Source organism: Micromys minutus, assembly GCF_963924665.1.
Source record: "Micromys minutus genome assembly, chromosome: 18".
Classification (NCBI taxonomy): domain Eukaryota; kingdom Metazoa; phylum Chordata; class Mammalia; order Rodentia; family Muridae; genus Micromys; species Micromys minutus.
The window spans coordinates 15,262,183-15,279,668 of record NC_137953.1 but is presented as its reverse complement, the minus strand read 5'-3'; the positions used below and the strand labels follow the sequence as shown (position 1 = coordinate 15,279,668).

General features: G+C 40.8%; 3 gene segments (V, D, J or C); 2 read left to right on the top strand and 1 right to left on the bottom strand.

Annotated features, from left to right (window-relative positions):
• Positions 1-7,267: 7,267 nt before the first annotated feature.
• Positions 7,268-7,618, bottom strand: LOC308432390 (Ig kappa chain V-V region MOPC 21-like). The segment is given in 1 exon: positions 7,268-7,618.
• Positions 7,619-8,073: 455 nt separating this feature from the next.
• Positions 8,074-13,485, top strand: LOC308432389 (immunoglobulin kappa variable 3D-7-like). The segment is given in 2 exons: positions 8,074-8,092; positions 13,154-13,485.
• Positions 13,486-16,785: 3,300 nt separating this feature from the next.
• LOC308432388 (Ig kappa chain V-III region PC 6684-like) lies at positions 16,786-17,208 on the top strand. The segment is given in 1 exon: positions 16,786-17,208.
• Positions 17,209-17,486: the final 278 nt, after the last annotated feature.

Sequence of the window (17,486 nt, the reverse complement as noted above, 5' to 3'; positions counted from 1 at the left end):
ATAAGTATGTATTTGTAGACCGTCCTCGGTGGAGAACTCGCACTGTGACCTTAGCGTTTAGTTTTCTAGAGGATGTGATCTCATTTCCTCCTAGCTCATCATTATAATGGAAATTGTACTGGGACCTGGTGAGATTCCAGAAGAAAAACTTGATGTTGCTTTGATCTTGGCTTCCTGAAGGTCTCGCTGAGCGAGATGGTTGGAAAGCAAGGCCTCCGCGCCTTTCGAGATTCGTTGACCAGGACTACAAAGATTGCGTAGATCAACTGGAAGAGAGTTGTGCTTCTTATTCTGTCTGGTTTGGTTCATCCTGTGATTGTCCTTAACAAGTGGTAAATTGTCCCGTGTAATATTTTTTGTGCGCTATTTAGAAGAGAGTGTGTGGCTTTGTTTTTCTTTTTGCCATCGTTGATGAAAACAAGAAGTCGAATAAAAGATGTCTTTGTCTGATGTGATAGGGATTAAAAGGAGGCAGGTGGGGGCTGATTTCACCAGGAGACACCTTGAATGAAGGAGTAGCCAGTAGCAGAGAGTACTTTGGGGAATGGGGCTGTCTGGCAGGAAGTTCTACATCAAATACACAGAGCAAACCATGTCCTTGTGTGTGGATGCTGCCCCCATACTGGCAGCAGGCAGTGAGCTGCTGTCTGGAGCCACTTCCTTCAAAGGAAGGTTGTCCTGACAAAACCATTTCCCCATGCTTTAGAAAACTCCAGATTGAAAAGAAGCTTATAGTGTCTGCCCTGGTATGAGCCTGGGGCATTTCTCAAGTGACTGCTAAACCTCACTTAACAATACACAGCCAGGGCCAGGTAAGAAGAAGAGGAAGAGGAGGAGGAGGAGGAGGAGGAGGAGGAGGAGAAAGAGGAAGAGGAGGAGGAGGAGGAGAAGGAGAAAGAGGAGGAAGAAGAAGAAGAAGGAGGAGGAGGAGGAGGAGGAGGAGGAGGAGGAGGAGGAGGAGGAGGAGGAGGAAGAAGAAGAAGAAGAAGAAGAAGAAGAAGAAGAAGAAGAAGAAGAAGAAGAAGAAGAAGAAGAAGAAGAAGAAGAAGAAGAAGAAGAAGAAGGAAGAAGAAGAAGAAATGTGACCATTGTGAGGGTAATAATCAGCATGTAAAATAGTTTATAGGTTTCTCCCTTTGAGCAGTTCTTTTCAGAGAAGAAAACTGTTATGATCTTTTATAGTGGGTGCTTGTTAGAAACAAGCATTTTCTTTCCCCAATGATGACACTTTGTTTTTGAAGCATTTTGAAGATGTCTCCACAAAACTAGGTCAGAGAGAGGAAATATTAAGGTCATTACAACACCCAGTTCTGTGTCTTCACAAGCACTTTGTTTTGACTCTGCAAAAAAATGTCTTATCTTTCATTTCCCATGAAACTCAGACTTTTTCCCAACATAATGAGCTCTGACTGGCACAGCGTTATGCTTTTGGCAGTATTACAAAATCGCTGGCAAGTGCTTTCTGTATTTAAATATTGTAAAAAGAAAATAACACTTTATAAGTGTTATAAAGCAGAACTTTTTGTTTCTTTTTTTTTAATGTTGAAGTCACTTTGTATATTTCTGGTCAGTGTTTCCACAGTATTTATTAAAACTTATGGGTTTTTATTTCTTCAAATAAATAAAAGTAACCATGTCTGTCAAAAAGAAAAAGAAAAAAGAAAGAACCGAACATTATCTTGTTTGTTTGTGGAGTAGTTTTCCTAAAAAACTTTCCTAAAAAACTTTCCTACCCCGGTAGACCAGAGGTCATCATGAAAGAAGACAGACAAAGAACATAAAATACACATTTTGTGGGGAGTGCTGTGAAATAGTTTCTTCTGGAATTAACATGGCCATTGCACCTTTGAGCAAACTGCAACTGCATTTACTTGTACAATATTAGCCTCGTCACCATTTCATCGTGCAAGAGAATGATTTAAATATACTTAGTCTATGGAAAGTGGCTCTACTAGGAGATGTGGCCTCGTTGGAATATATGAGACCTTGTTGGATGAAGTGTATTACTGAGAGGCTGGAATCCAAGAGTTTCCTCATGGCTGCCTGTGGTAAACAGTCATCTCTTTGCTGCCTTCTAATCAAGAGGTAGACGTCTATGCTCCTCCAGCACTGTGCTTGCCCAGATACTACTATGCTTCTTACCATGCTGATAATGAACACAGCCTCTAAAACTTAAAACTTAAAACCAACCACAATTAAATATTCTCCTTTATTAGAATTTCCTTGATCATGATTTCTATGATGACAACTGAAACACGAACAAAGACAGAAATTGGTATCATGAGTGCAGTACTGCTTTTATAGGACTGACCATGACTTTGTTTGGATAAATTAAATTTACAATATTGCCTTGTAATATAGCTTGAAGTCAGGGATGGTGATTCCTGCAGGTGTTTTCTTCTTGTTGAGGATGGATTTCTCTATTCTCGGGTTTTTTTTTTTTTTGTTTTTTTTTTTTTTTTGTTCCAGATGAAATTGCACATTGCTCTTTCCAACTAAGTGAAGAATTGGGTTGGAATTTTGATGGGGATTACATTGAATCTGTAGATTGTTTTTGGTAGGATGGCCATTTTGACATTGTTGATCCTTCCAAACGATGAGCATGGGAGATATTTCCATTTAGTGAGATCTTCCTTGAATTCCTTCTTTAGAGATTTGAAGTTCTTGTCATACAGGTCCTTCATTTGCTTAGTTAGAGTCACACCAAAGTATTTCTTAGTTTTTATGACTATTGTGAAGGGTATCTTTTCCCTAATTTCTTCCTCCACATGTTTGTCCTTTGAATATACGAAGGCTACGGATTTGTTTGAGTTCATTTTATATCCAGCCAGTTTGCTGAACTACTTTATCAGCTGTAGAAGTTCTCTGATGGAATTTTTGAGGTCATTTACGTACACTATCATATCATCTGCAAACAGTGATGTTTTTACTTCTTTCTTTCAAATTTATATCCCTTTGATTTCCTTTTGCTATCTAATTGCTCCGTCCAAGACTTCCAGTACTATGATGAATAGGTAGGGGGAGAGTGGGCAGTCTTGTCTAGTCCATGATTTTAGTGGGATTGCTTCAGGTTTCCAACCATTAAATTTGATGTTGGCTATTGGTTTGCTATATGTTGCTTTTATTCTGTTTAGGTATGGGCCTTGGATTCCTGTTCTTTCCAAGACTTTTAACATGAAGGGATGTTGAATTTTGTCAAATGCTTTCTCAGCATCTAGTGAGATGACCATGTGGGTTTTTTTCTTTGAGTTTATTTATATGGTGGATTACATTAATGGATTTCCATATATTAAACCATCCTTGAATCCCAGGGATGAAGCCTACTTGATAATGGTGAATGATAGTTTTGATGTGTTCTTGGATTCGGTTTGCAAAGAATTTGTTGAGTATTTTTGCATCAATGTTCATAAATGAGATTGGTCTAAAGTTCTATTTTCTTGTAGGATCTTTGTGTGGTTTAGGAACAAGGGTTATTGTGGAATCGAAAAATGAGTTAGGTAGTGTTCCATGTGACTCTATTTTGAGGAATAGTTTTGAGAGTATTGGTATTAGGTCCTCAATAAATGTCTGATAAAATTCTTCACTGAACCCATCTGGACCTGGGCTTTTTTTGGTTTGAAGGCTTTTGATGACTGCTTACATTTCTTTAGGTGGTATGGGATTATTTGGATGGTTTACCTGGTCCTGGTTTAACTTTAGTATATGGTATCTGTCTAGGAATTCACCCATTTTCTCCAGATGTTCCAGCTTTGTTGAGTATAGGCTTTTGTAGTAGGATCTGATGATTTCTTGAATTTCTTCAGTTTCAGTTGTTATATCTCCGCTATCCTTTCTTATTTATTTAATTTGGATACTCTCTCTTTGCCCTCTAGTTAGTCTGGCTAAGAGTTTATCAATCTTGTTAATTGTTTCAAAGAACCAGCTCTTGGTTTTGTTGAATCTATGAATGGTTCTTTTTGTTTCTATTTGGTAAATTTCTGATCTGAGTTTGATTATTTCTTGTGATCTATTCCTCTTGAGTGTATCTGCTTCCTTTTGATCTAGAGATTTAAACTGTGCTATCAAGTTGCTAGTATATGCTCTCTCCAGTTTCTTTTTGGAAGCACTCAGAGCTATGAGTTTTCCTCTCAGTACTGCTTTTGTTGCATCCCATAGGTTTGGGTATGTTGTGTTTTCATTTTCATAATATTCTTCATTTACCATGCAATCGTTTAATAGAGCATTGTTTAGTGTCCATGTGTACATGGGCTTTTTGTTGTCTTTGTTGTTTTTAAAAACCAGCCTTTGACCATGGTGATCTGATAGGATGCATGGGAGTATTTCAATCTTCTTATATCAATTGAGGCTTGTTTTGTGGCCGATTATATGGTCAATTTTGGAGAAGGTGTTGTGAGGTGCTGAGAGGAAGTTGTATTCTTTTGTTTTAGGATGATATGTTCTCTAGATGTCTATTAATTCCAATTGGTTCATAACCTCTGATAGCTTTATTGTGTCCTTGTTCAGTTTCTGTTTCCATTATCTGTCCACTGATGAGAGTGGGGTTTTGAGATCTCCCACTGTTATTGTGGAGGGTGCAATGTATTTTTTGAGATTTAGTAGGGTTTCTTTTATGAATATGGGTGCTCTTTTATTTGGAACATATTTGTTAAGGATTGAAAGTTCCACCTGACAAATTTTCGCTGTAATTAATAAAAACTGTCCTTTCTTATCTTTTTGGATAACTTTTGGTTGATAATCTACTTTATTCGATATTAGAATGGCCACCCCAGCTTGCTTCTTGGGTACATTTGCTTGGAAGTATTTTTCCCAACCTTTTACTCTGAGATAGTGTCTGTCTTTGTCTCTGAGATGAGTTTTTTATGTGGAGGAAAATGCTGGATTCTGTTTATGTATCCAGTCTGATAGCTTATATCTTTTAATTGGGGAATTGTGTCCATTTATGTTAACAGATATTAAGGAACAGTGGTTGCTGTTTTCTGCTATTTTTTTGCTTTTGAAGGTAGAATTGTGCTTGTGTGTCTTTCTTCTTTTAATTTTTTTGCTTAGGTATTTTCTTCTTTTTACTAGGATGTAGTTTTCCTCCTTGTATTGGGTTTTCCATCTATAATTCATTGTTGTGCTGTGTTTGTGTTCAGATATGGTGTAAATTTCATTTTGTCTGGGAATATCTTGGTCTCTCTATCTATGGTGATTGATAGTTTTGCTGGGTATAGCAGCTTAGGCTGACACTTGTGTTCTCTTATGGTCTGCATAATGTCTGTCCAGGAACTTCTAGCTTTCATAGTCTCTGTTGAGAAGTCAGGTGTGATTCTGATTGGTCTGCCTTTATATGTTACATGACCTTTATCCCTTACTGCTGTTAGTATTTTTTCTTTGCTTTGAGCATTTGGCATTTTGACTACTATGTGCCGGGCAGAATTTATTTCTGGTCCATTATATTTGGAGTTTTTTGTACGCTTCTTTTATGCTTATTGTTATCTCATTCTTAAGTGTATGGAAGTTTTCTTGTACGATTTTGTTGAAGATATTTACTGTTCCTCTTATTTGATATTCTTCTCCCTCTTCTATTCCTATTATCCTTAGGTTTGGTCTTCTTGTTGTGTCCAGGATCTCCTGGACATTTTGGGTTAGGAGCTTTTTGGTTTTTACATCTTCTCTGACTGTTTTGTCCATGTTTTCAATGATGTCTTCGGCCCCTGAGATTCTCTCTTCCATCTCTAGTAGTCTATTGGAAATTCTTGTTTCTGTAACTCCTGATTTCTTTTTTAGGTTTTTCTATCTCTCGGGTCGTCTCTTTTAGTGTTTTCGTTATTGTGTTTATTTCTGTTTTAAATTCCTTCTTCCATTCCTTCATATCTTTGGTTCTGTTTTCCTCTAGTTCTTTGAATGTTTTTCTTGTTTCCTCTTTAAAAGCTTCTAATTCTTTATGGTTTTCCTCCCGTTCTTCTTTAAGGATCTCTATCATCATCTTTAGGTAAGATTTCTGGTCTGTGTCTTCTTTTTCTGGACTGTTTGATATTCTGCTGTTTGCTGTGTTGGGAGAGCTGGGTACTGGTGTTGCCAGGTTTTCTTGGTTTCGCTGGGGTAAGTTATTTCCCTTTCCTCTTGCCATCTTGTTTGTTGTCAGTCTTGTGTAGATGCCCGGTTACTGGGTCCCTAAACCGAGCTGGGACGGGGAGGGGGACTGGCAAACTGCACTTTTTGAGAGCTCTGCAGAGATCTCTCTGCACACAGGCTACTCAAAAAGCCTCCTCACCAGTCTCACGTCCCTGGATCACCGCTGGACCACCGCTGCTCCTGGTAGTGGAAGGTCCGATTGCGCGTCCTGCACTTTGAGTGGTCCAGCTGGGAACAGCCAGATGCTGGGTCACGGGTTCCCTAAAAGGAGCAATGGAGGGGAGGCGTAACCGGTGGACTGCACTTTTGTGCACGTTCGGAAGAGATCTCTCCCCAGAGATCTCTGTGCACCCCGGCCAGTTGGAATGACTCCTCGCCAATCCTGGGCTCCTGGACCACTGCTGGACCACCGCTGGCTCACCGTTGCTCACAGTTACAGAAGGTCCGAGTGCGCGCCCTGAACTTTACGTGGTCCGGCCGGGATCCTAAATTTTTATAAATTTGTAAAAATCTGTGCATGTGCATGTTTGTGTGTGTGCATGTGTGTGTGCGCATATGTATGCTTATGAGTGGGCACAGGTGCATGTCACATGGAAATAGGTGGAAGACTAGGGATTGTAAGTATCTTAATTGGAGGGAAAGGTGGTGACAGAAAGAAGAAACAAGGGGAAAGTAGATTGTCAAAACACAGGATATACATTTAATATATTTGTTTTACGAAACTCAACTTGGGATATTCAAATAAATAAAGTTAACGAAAAGGGCAGATTGGGGGAAATTGCCAGAAGTCCAAAAATGAGGGCAAGCGAGCTCTCAAAGCTGAGCTAAGCATAGCCAAGCTCTCTTCTGTATCCTCCAGAAAGAACTCATGGAGGCCCTTGATTGACCCATAGAAATGCACCTTGGAACCTTCTTTCCAGAATATATAATAATAAATTTGTCATGTTCTATACTCAGAATTTAAGCATGAGAAATTTCTTTCAAATAAATACAAATGTCCTTACTTCTTTTTGCCATTAAGAACCTCTAAGTCAAAGGATCTGTTCATTAATTCTCTACCAAACCTTGAATCAGTTAGGCACAGCAACTGCAGGCAGAAGTGGAATTATACAGGTCTAGGGATGTGTGGTGCAGGCAGCTGGTTAGAATCTCAGAGGAGGAGGCTGAAGCACTGTGGATAGTTCCTATACTGCAGACAGTAATAAACAGCCAGGTCTTCAGTCTGCACACTGCTGATGGTCAGAGTGAAATCTGTCCCAGATCCACTGCCTGTGAATCGATCAGGGACCCCAGTGTGCCGATCAGATGCCCAGTAGGTAAGTGCTTTAGGAGACTGTCCTAGTTTCGGTTGGAAACAAGCTACATTAGTACCTACAATCTGACTGGCCTTGCAGCTCATGGTGTCACTGTCTCCTATTGATGTGGACATGGATTTGGGAGATTGGGTCATCACAATGTTCCCATCAGCACCTGTAATTAGAAATAGATGATGACTATACATGTATACACACAAAGAGTTCCTGTGCCCTTTTTTACCCCACCACCCAGCACAATCATGACTCCAAAGCCCATTATCTTTTTAAGCAGATTTATATATTAAATTCTTAATCCTAAAGCCCTCTACACAATAAGATTATATCGAAAGGACAGAGATACAAACTGCCCTTCTACATGAAATTAAAGGACCTATAAAATCCCTTAAAAATATTCATATATCCCTATCACCAATTAAGATCACATAGATCCTCCTTCTCCAGCTGCATCTTGATTCTTACCTTCTACCTCCTGTCTCCACTTCTGCTCCTCAACCTTCTGCTACCTATCTCTTTCCTGTCCTATCATGTATCGCCTTAACATAAATCTACATGGCTGGAAATACGGCTTAATGGTTAAGAGCACTCATCAATATGTCCCAGTCCCCAATTCAGATGGAATCTCCCCGCTCAGCCACAGACCATGGCTGCCAGGAGTCCAGGTAGGCAGCCTGCAGACCTTCTACACCCTCTGTTCCCCCAGGCCCAATTCTCAGAGTCACCCCTAGCACTGCCACAGATCATGAGCTGCAGCCCTCTTTCCCTACCTTCCTACCTCCAGTCTATGCCTCTTGTGTCGTTCACAAACCATCCCCTGCCTCCCTTCCTACCCTTGTGGTTCTGTACCAGCCCCCAACTTAAACAGAAAGCCCTTGCGTGACCACAGACCATGCTGGCCAAATAAGCAGGTAGGCTGCCTGTGGACATACTATTCCCCCAGACCCAATTCTCAGGGTTGTCTCCAGCACTACAACAGACGACAATTTCATTTGGCCCCCTACCTCTGCCTCTAACATCAGCAAACATTCTCCTGAACACACCAGCAAAGTGTTCAGTGAGACAGGCAACAAGCTCTTTGAAAATCCAGAGAAGAAATAGAAACCAAGGAACATAAAGAAAAAAAAAGTCCTACGGGCTAAGGATGGCTCGGCTTTAAGTTATTTACTATTTCAGAAGTACAGCAGAACCCCTATTCCAGGAAGGGCCCTATTATCTGTAGGCCTGGGTTGGGGAGCAGTTTCTCTAGAGCTGCCAGGCTGCAAGTGGAAGCTGGGAACGTGTGGACCCTTTGTAAACCTGTATCTGTCCCTATCTGAAATTGTGGCTCCCCGAGCATCGAGCCCTGGTGTCCCGATCCTCTCTGCTCAGAAGCACGAACACATCTACGTGAAAGGGACAGATCATCACACCCTATTCCCATCATGCCCTGTTCCCATCTTAGCCCGGCAGTTACCTGTTTTTACACTAAAAGTAGTCTTTAGGGTGTGGTTAGCTATTTCTTTTGTGCCATTTTAGGGTGGTGAGTGTGGGCAAGATGAAGCCAATCATTCAGGACTTAATTCTTCTGTTGTGGTGAGGCTTTTTTGTTTCTTCTATTTTTTTAATTCCTTTCGGGTTTTATTTTTGTTTGTTTGTTTGTTTGATTTTTGTTTTTCTTTTTTGGGTGTCTTGTTTGTTTGTTTTGCCATTGCAACAGAGTATGAAATTGTTTCAAGGTTTCTAGCTCTGAGCTGGGTGGGTGATTTTGGTCACTCCCGTACAACACTAGGGACCTCAACTGACTCCTCTTGTAACCTCACCACTATTTTTTAGCAGTTTAATGGGCACATTATAGACTCTTCCAGTTTGTGTGGAACTAGCCCCTCCTCTTCAAGTGCTGTAATTAACATTAGTTAAAATAAAACATGAATAATTTTTTAAATGACAGAGCTAGAAGCTGTACTGTTTTGGGCAGCTGGTGGGTGGTTAGTGCCTCTACCCAGGAACTTCTCTCAGGTTAGTTTGGGTTCTATGCCCAGCATAAGGTGTGCCAAATGTAAATGGATCTTAATCTTCTCAATTAGCTATTAACATGTCCTAGTCAGCCCCCAAATAATGGAGGTAGATTCTATGGATTATTTAATCAACTCTTACACAATTACTAAGGATTACCCCCCCCCAGGTAGTTTGACTGTGCTTAGCCCATGGAGTGAGCCACTCTTTGGAGGTGTGACCTTGTTGGAGTATGTGTGGCCTTGTTAGAGGAAGTGTTACACTGCAGGCATGGGATTTAAGATCCTCATGTACTTTATGCTCATTGTAACGAGTAAGATCTTAATGCACACTAAAAAACCTTTATAAAAAAGAAAACCAAGCACTGACAAAAATGTATCCGTATACTTTTATGCAAAAATGCTTAAAATCTGTATATTTATCTTTGTTTTTTAAAATAAAGTTGTTCAATTAAAAAAAATCCTCATCATAGCTGCCTGAGGATGCTAGTCTTCTCCTCTTTACCTTCAGAACAAAATGTTCAACTCTCAGTTGCTATGCCTACCTGGGCACTGCTATGCTCCCGCCTCCATGGTAATGGACAGAACCTCTGAACCTGTAAGCCAGCCCAAATGAAATGTCCTTATAAGAATTGCCTTGATCATGGTGTCTGTTCACAGCAGAAAAACCCTAAGAGAACACCTAATCTATATTTTTATTCAGTAGGCTATTAATTTCCCGTTGTGGTCCACAAACACGTGCTGTTTGAATCTTTCCCAGGTTACTTTTGTTCCAGCAGTCTGTCCTGGAGAGACATTTCAATCGGGAACGTGCTCCTGGCCCATCAAACCTAATGGAGCCCTTCAGTTCTCTCCAACTTCTTCCTTCTTCCCTTCCCTTCACCCTCCCTCCTCCTGTAGTACCTACCTAGGACCCCCAGCCTGGCAACAGAAATTATGCCTCTTACTCCTTCTATTCCTTCCAGTAATTGGCTCTAGCCTTTATTTTTAACCAATAGCTTTAAATTAGGGAGTGAAGCTTATATAGCATTACTTGCTGTATAGGAAGATCTGCTTATTGGGGGCAGCCAGATCTTGGGCAGCCAATATTTAGCATTTGAATAGCATATGAATACACAGTAGCACCAGACCAACCCCAGAGGCTGTTTCCATGGGCTTGACTTATGCTTTTTTTAATGACTGCTGTATACTTCTCAGTGGATATATTGAGTAAAATGTTTCCTGTAAAAGTTACTTTACTGGAGCTGTAATCAAATACCACAATCAGAAACAACTCATTCTGGCTTACAGTTCCACGGGGCTAAATGTTCAATGTCAGGGGAGTCACAATGATGGGAGACCTGAGAAGAAAGCTGAGAGATCACATCTCAACCTTTAACTGCAAGCATGAACTGGAAGTGAGGTGAGGCTATAAACACTAAAAAACAGCAACAGTGACCTCCTTCCTCCAGCACAAGGCTCTACATCTTAAAACTTCCATAAACTCCCGAAACTAACTTGAGGTCAAAGTGTCCAAATCCATGAATCCAAAAAGGAAATGTCACGTTCATTACAACCACCACATCTCTGTAACATTTCAGTTGATCTTCAGACTATTAAGCTCCAAGAACTGTGGGTGTTAAATGTTTTGTGTATGGTGTTTTAAAACCAAACTCAGTATATAACTACACCAAGTACTGTGACTTGGGAGACAACAACTAGGGTTCCTTGGCTCTAGATTCCAGGGACAAGATGACGTAGAAGACTGGATGTTCCCTACTCTGAATGGGACACAGTGAGTGACTCTTCAATCTGAGGGTGTCAGGCTGACCGAGCATTATTTTTAGGACTAGAGGATAGAAAGATCCTGCTTACTCACAGCAAAGCAACTTCATCCATTTGTTTATATTCTTCAGTTCACGCTCAACCATATCTGCCTTTTTAGTGCCTGATGACATTTCTAGATTTGAGTTAAAGGCCATCTACTGGCTGTAAATCTGTTTCAGGCCATCTCCTTTTGCTTACCAAGTGATTTTGTAACAGAATCCTAATGTAAGATGTATTGTTGCATGGTTAATTTTGAGCAACTAAAGGGTTCCTAAAACAATGTCACCTAGAATAGCCACAGAACATTCCATTTCATGCCTCTTCAGAAAGACTAGGAGGTAACAGGCCAAACAGTGGGACATAAAATCCCTTTGGATGTGCATGAGTTACTCTAGCAAACTTTCTGCTGACCTTGACTCCCAGAGACTCCCCTGATTTCCAGGAACCTGACTACTTAAATTTTTTCATTTGAAATGTGTGTTGATTTATGAGTTTTCTTGTTCAAATACTATTAAAAACCCATAAAACTGCTACCAGTTTGGAACATGATGCTTGAGGAAACTTAAGTCTTTTTTCCAGGGACAGAGGATCACTTATACTTGGCTCCAGAATAAGCTATTACTTATAGCCCCTTTGAGGTGAGAGATGTGGTTTTGCATCAAACAGGACTACATACCTGATTCTGATTTGTAAAGCTAAAGCTGATGCTTGGCTGGGTCCTGCTCTGCAAGTTGGGAGTTGATTTCCAAAGGACAGTGACCTTGGTAGAAGTAGCAGCTCCTAGTACTGACACAAAAGACAAGCTTCTCACACTATGAGGAGACTTGGAAAGTTGAATCCAGAATTGTCTATCTAATCATCTTTCTCCTTAGAAAACCTATGGTACCCACAGATGCAGAAAGGCAGAGTGAAGCGTAAGCACCCCTCAGCAAGCTAACATTACCATCTGGGAAGACTAGAAAACATCTAAGTAACATTATCCAAAAGTTCCTTGAAAAATTGTGATTTGTTAAATTCACCTAATAAAAAAGAAATAAATGTTCAAGTGGAAATGAGCCCCATGGGAGAAAATGGTGACAACATTGTCTGATTCCATATCATTATTTCTTCTTATTTAATGAAAAAACTTTACTGATCTGGGGTTAACTCATCTCAGGGATAAACTGAGAAAGATTAGCCAGCACCCTGAGTTGTTAGATTAATTGTTCCTGGGTCACAGCTTATTACCATCCCCAGGCAAAGGATGGTTATAGCATTCCAGAACAGCTGAGTTTGTGCCCCACAGTCACGGGAGCAATTGAACCTTGTCTGAGACCTCACACAGGGCACCCATTAGTGGTATATTCCAGTCACTGTTGCAGTTTAGAGGCAACAGATGAACTCACTCTGCAGAAGTAATTCAGGAGAGCAATCTCCCTTGGCACTAGACTCCTGTTTACCCTGGAGATGGCCATGGCTGTCACACAATAAGCACAGCATCTGTGGCACCACCAGGGGAAATCCTCAAGGGTATGGTGAAAGCAGGCAGTAGATGGGAGTCTGTGGTAGTGTCAACAGCAGGTGTTAGCACAGCCTTCCTTACCACTTACACAGCCTTCATCCTCATCAGATTTGCTTTAATATCTCTCACGGGCCCCTTCCTGTGCTCATGGACTATAAATAGGTCTTTTTGTTGAGTCGTAGCATTCTCAGAAGCTTGAGAGACAGCAAGATGGTGGCAGCCCCACTCGACTTCCTCCTTCTATTCTTATGTTTCTCAAGTAAGATAATAAGCCAAGAGGGCTTTTACCTTGAATATGCTTTGGGGAGTAGTAAGTAGTAAAAGCCATCTGCAGCACAGATCTAGCAGGTCCTAGTTTCCTGATAGTAGGAGCCTCTTTTCCACATCTCACAGCCTTTCTGAATCCCCTGTATCTCTGGTTACAGCTTCCAATGGGCAGATCACACTCACCCAGCAAACAGAGTCCCTTTGGGTTTCTCCAGGAGAGAGAATCTCCATCACCTGCAGGGCCAGTCAGAGCCTCCTCTACACAGATGGAAAGCACTACCTATCCTGGTACCAACAGAGACCAGGGCAAACCATCAAGGCCCTCATTTACCACGCTTCAGTCAGGGCTGATGGTGTCCCCACCAGGTTCACAGGCAGCGGATCTGCAGCAGAATTCACCCTCACGATTGAAGACCTGCAGCCTGGGGACTTTGCACATTATTACTGTCTTCAAACGCTGAAGAGCCCTTCCATAGTGATTGAGTCTTGAACAATAACTCCCCATGGACCTGCCCTAGACTCGGGGACTCCTCTGAGGGACACAGCTGGGGTGTCTGTGCAGACAGTGAAACACCAGTTTGATGGCGCCAACAGACTACTACATGGACTTGTCTCTTCTGCTTAATTCTTTCTATGATCTTCAGTGATTTGCATGGAAAAGATTTAAGAGACATTGGATCACCTTTTTAAAAGCAGGATGAGGTAATTCATATTCACTCTCTTTCTTTCTCTCTCCTCTCTCCCCCACATATCTTCCTCTCCTTAGTCTCCAATGGACACTGAGTCATCTCTTTCTCCTGCTCACAATCTCTTTCCAACTTCTGTCAGTCCCTCACTTTGAGATAGGCCTTGCCCTGTGGGTTTTACTCCTCATGATGTTGCATCTTGATAAGATGCTTGAAAGCCAAAACTCAGGGATGAGAAAACCATTACCAGGCAGCTGCATTTCCAGAGTAATAGAAAATGCTTGCCCTGTTAGTCTGTCTATATAGGGAAGGACTCTAATGTAGATAGTTAGGAGGGAAAAATTGTACTTTAGCAAAGAAAAATCAAGAATTCCTACTAGCATAACAGAAGCTCAACAAGAGAGCTGGCAAACAAAAATTCCCCAAGGTTCACATTGCTGGGAACAGCCAGAGCTCTATAACCTTGGGATGAATTCAGTGAGTGTGAGCCATGACTGTTGATGTTACACTGCACTCGTATGTTATATTTAGGATCACAATTACTCTGTGTTTAGTATTATTTTCTCAACTTAGCATAGCTGGGGAGAGGGAACCTTCATAGAGGTATGGCTTCTTTGAGATTGCATATACACCTATGTGGAGGCATTTTTTAAATTAATTATTATTATGGAAAGGTCCAGGACAGCAGTGGAGGCATCACTTTTGGATGGTTACCTGGAGGGGTAGAATAAAGCATTCTGAGCAAGCGATGGAGAGCAAGCCAGTGTCTTTTCTTCATAGCACTGCCTCTGATCTTGAGGGAGTTCCTACCCTGACTTCCCTCAATGATTGACTATGATCAGGATTTGTAAGCCAAATGAACCTTTTCCTTGCCATGATGCTTTTGGACGCAATATTTATCACATTGATAGAAAGCAAACTACAACACTGTCCAAACTAGAAACCCAAGAAGGGTTCCCTCCTTGTCTGTTTTACTCCTTGGTATCTCATAGATAAATTTACATTTTACTACTTCTTCTGAGTTATATTAGCCAGTATTCCCTCCAATCCCTTCATCTTTGCCCCACCTCAAGACCTCATCATCTCTCACATAAAATATTAAATCATTAAGATTGTTTCCAAGATCCATCTATTTTCTGCAGGTTAATCATGGCCTTCTACATAGTGATGGAAGCGCCAGTAAAAGAAATCCTGCACATGTCATGTATATACTGAAATACATGGGAAGCAGTGTGATCCCACTCATCTGTTTAATTTTCTCATGTCTCTTTTGTGGGTTGATGACTACATGTAGTTGAGGGCAGGAACAAGATAAGGCAAGGCCTGTGATTGGGCAGTGAACAAGAAAGGCAGACTAGGAATTTTAGAGACAAGACAGAGAGTACAAGAGGAGAGAAGGAAAAAAAAGATGAAGGAAGAGAAGAACGAACCAGATCCACTTGGATTTAAATAGCCATACATACCTATGAATATCTTATAAAGGATTAATGATCATAGAATCATTTGTCTTATTTAAGTGGGCAGTTTATATCAATATCAATTGACTATTAGTATAATATGTGGACATTTTGTGGGGTGAGAATTTACTAATATAAATCTGATAAATTACTTGCCTCTAGAGTTTTGATTTTACCTGATTACTGACGGTCTTACAATTTCTCTGAGAAACAATCTACAGTTTTGTTAATTTTGTTGATTAGCTTTTATAACCATGATAAAATACAAAATACCTGCCTTTCAATAATCATGTATTGAAGGACTACACAAAAGATGGATCTGGGCAGATCTACTTAACATGCTTCTTTTCTTCATTTTTGAACTCCTCCTTTTCCTGCAGTAATATTTCTGTACAGTAAAGACAACTTTCTCTCACTGATTTTACATAAAAACAATGGACTGATAGGTTAGTCCTTTGGGAAAGGTGTATGTCACAAAGGTGTGAGCACCTGGCTTATATCCCAGGTAGACAGAAAAAGCCAGACATTGAAGAAGAAGTATGGACCATATGTGGAATGGTGCTGTAGCAGGCTGAGAGACAGAAAAAAACAAGACAATCTCTGCAAGACCCTGAACTAGAAAGCATTTCTTAGTAGTGGAGAATAACAGACCTTGTTAAGATAAGGTGGAAAGAAATATCGTCACCCAAACTTGACCTCTAAACTTAGCACATACAACATGGCAAGACAGGTTGCCTTCAACCATGAACACACCCAAACATACAAAGACACATAATACACAAGGATCAAAAACAGATATCTACATAAATAGGGAAATAAATAAATAAGAGCGTTTTAAAAATTACTTTTCTTCATTGGATCGTTTTCTCTATTTTCACTCAGATAATGATTGAAGTGTGTATTCAATTGTGAGGGATCAAGTTGTTCTTGAAGTAAGTTACCCTCCTTACATAGTTCAGCCACAAAGCACTCCCCCACCTCAAACCTCAAAGAGAGTATAGGAAAAATATAATAGAGCAGATTGACAGGAAAAACCAGGTGGTAGTGTGCACTATTAATCCCATTACTCAGGAGGCAGAGACAGGAGGATTTCTTGACAGTTAAAGGCCAGGCTGGTCTAAAGAGTGAGGTTCGGGACAACCAAGAATAGATGGAAAAAACTAATAAAAACATGTATTTGGAATAGACTGTGTGGGTCCCTTAAGACACTTGTGACTCGCTAGCTGACATGAATTCCTGTGGGTGAAACAGGAGCAGGTGCCCTTTGAGCAGCAGCACACACTCTGCTGAGCTGATTTGCATATGGAGTCATCATACAGCAGCCCAGGCTACTTTAAGAGCAGCTGCCAGGAGCCTAAGAAGCATCCTCTGTTGCAGCTCTCAGAGATGGAGACAGACACACTCCTGCTCTGGGTGCTGATGCTCTGGGTTCCAGGTGAGGGTGCAGAGAAGTGTTGGGTTTAACCGCTGTGGCCATCATGGTTTTCCATGCCTCTGGGCTCTTGATCATAATTAGGATATTTGTAAATGATTTTATGTTTCCCTATTTTTTTTTCATTCTGGTTTCTCAGTGTGAGATCCACAATTATTCTTAAAAGTTTCAAATGAAAAGGTTCTATGCTGGGAAGGTCTTAAACATATGTAACAATGGTCTCTGTGTTTGTCATTGCAGGTTCCACTGGTGACATTGTGCTGACCCAGTCTCCATCTTCTTTGGGTGTGTCTGTAGGGCAGAGGGCCACCATCTCCTGTAGGGCCAGCAAAAGTGTCAGTACATCTAGCAATAATTACATGCACTGGTACCAACAGAAAGCAGAACAGAAACCCAAACTCCTCATCTATTTTGGATCCAACCTAGAATCTGGGGTCCCTGCCAGGTTCAGTGGCAGTGGGTCAGGAACAGACTTCACCCTCACCATTGATCCTGTGGAGGCTGATGATATTGCAACCTATTACTGTCAGCACAGTAGAAAATTTCCTCCCACAGTGCTCCAGGGCTCAACAAAAACCTCCTGGGTTTGCAGCTCACTGAGGCTCAGTCTCTCAGTTCTGTCTTCTTCTGACATTTAACACAGAGTTCAAGCCTTGTTTGGAAAAATATCTCAAATAATGAGAAAAGTATTATAAACACACATGTATGTATGTTCCGTCCTTAACACTTGGTGACTTAATAATTTTCAAAAATACTTGCTTTAATTTTTTATTGATCATTTAAAATTATATTAACAAGTATTGAACATTGAATAATTTTTCCTTTCTCCACTATTTTCCTGAACACATCTCTGCCTATTCCCTTATCCTCAGCATACTCCTTTGACTTCCCAGTCACTGAGGATTTACTGTTTCTT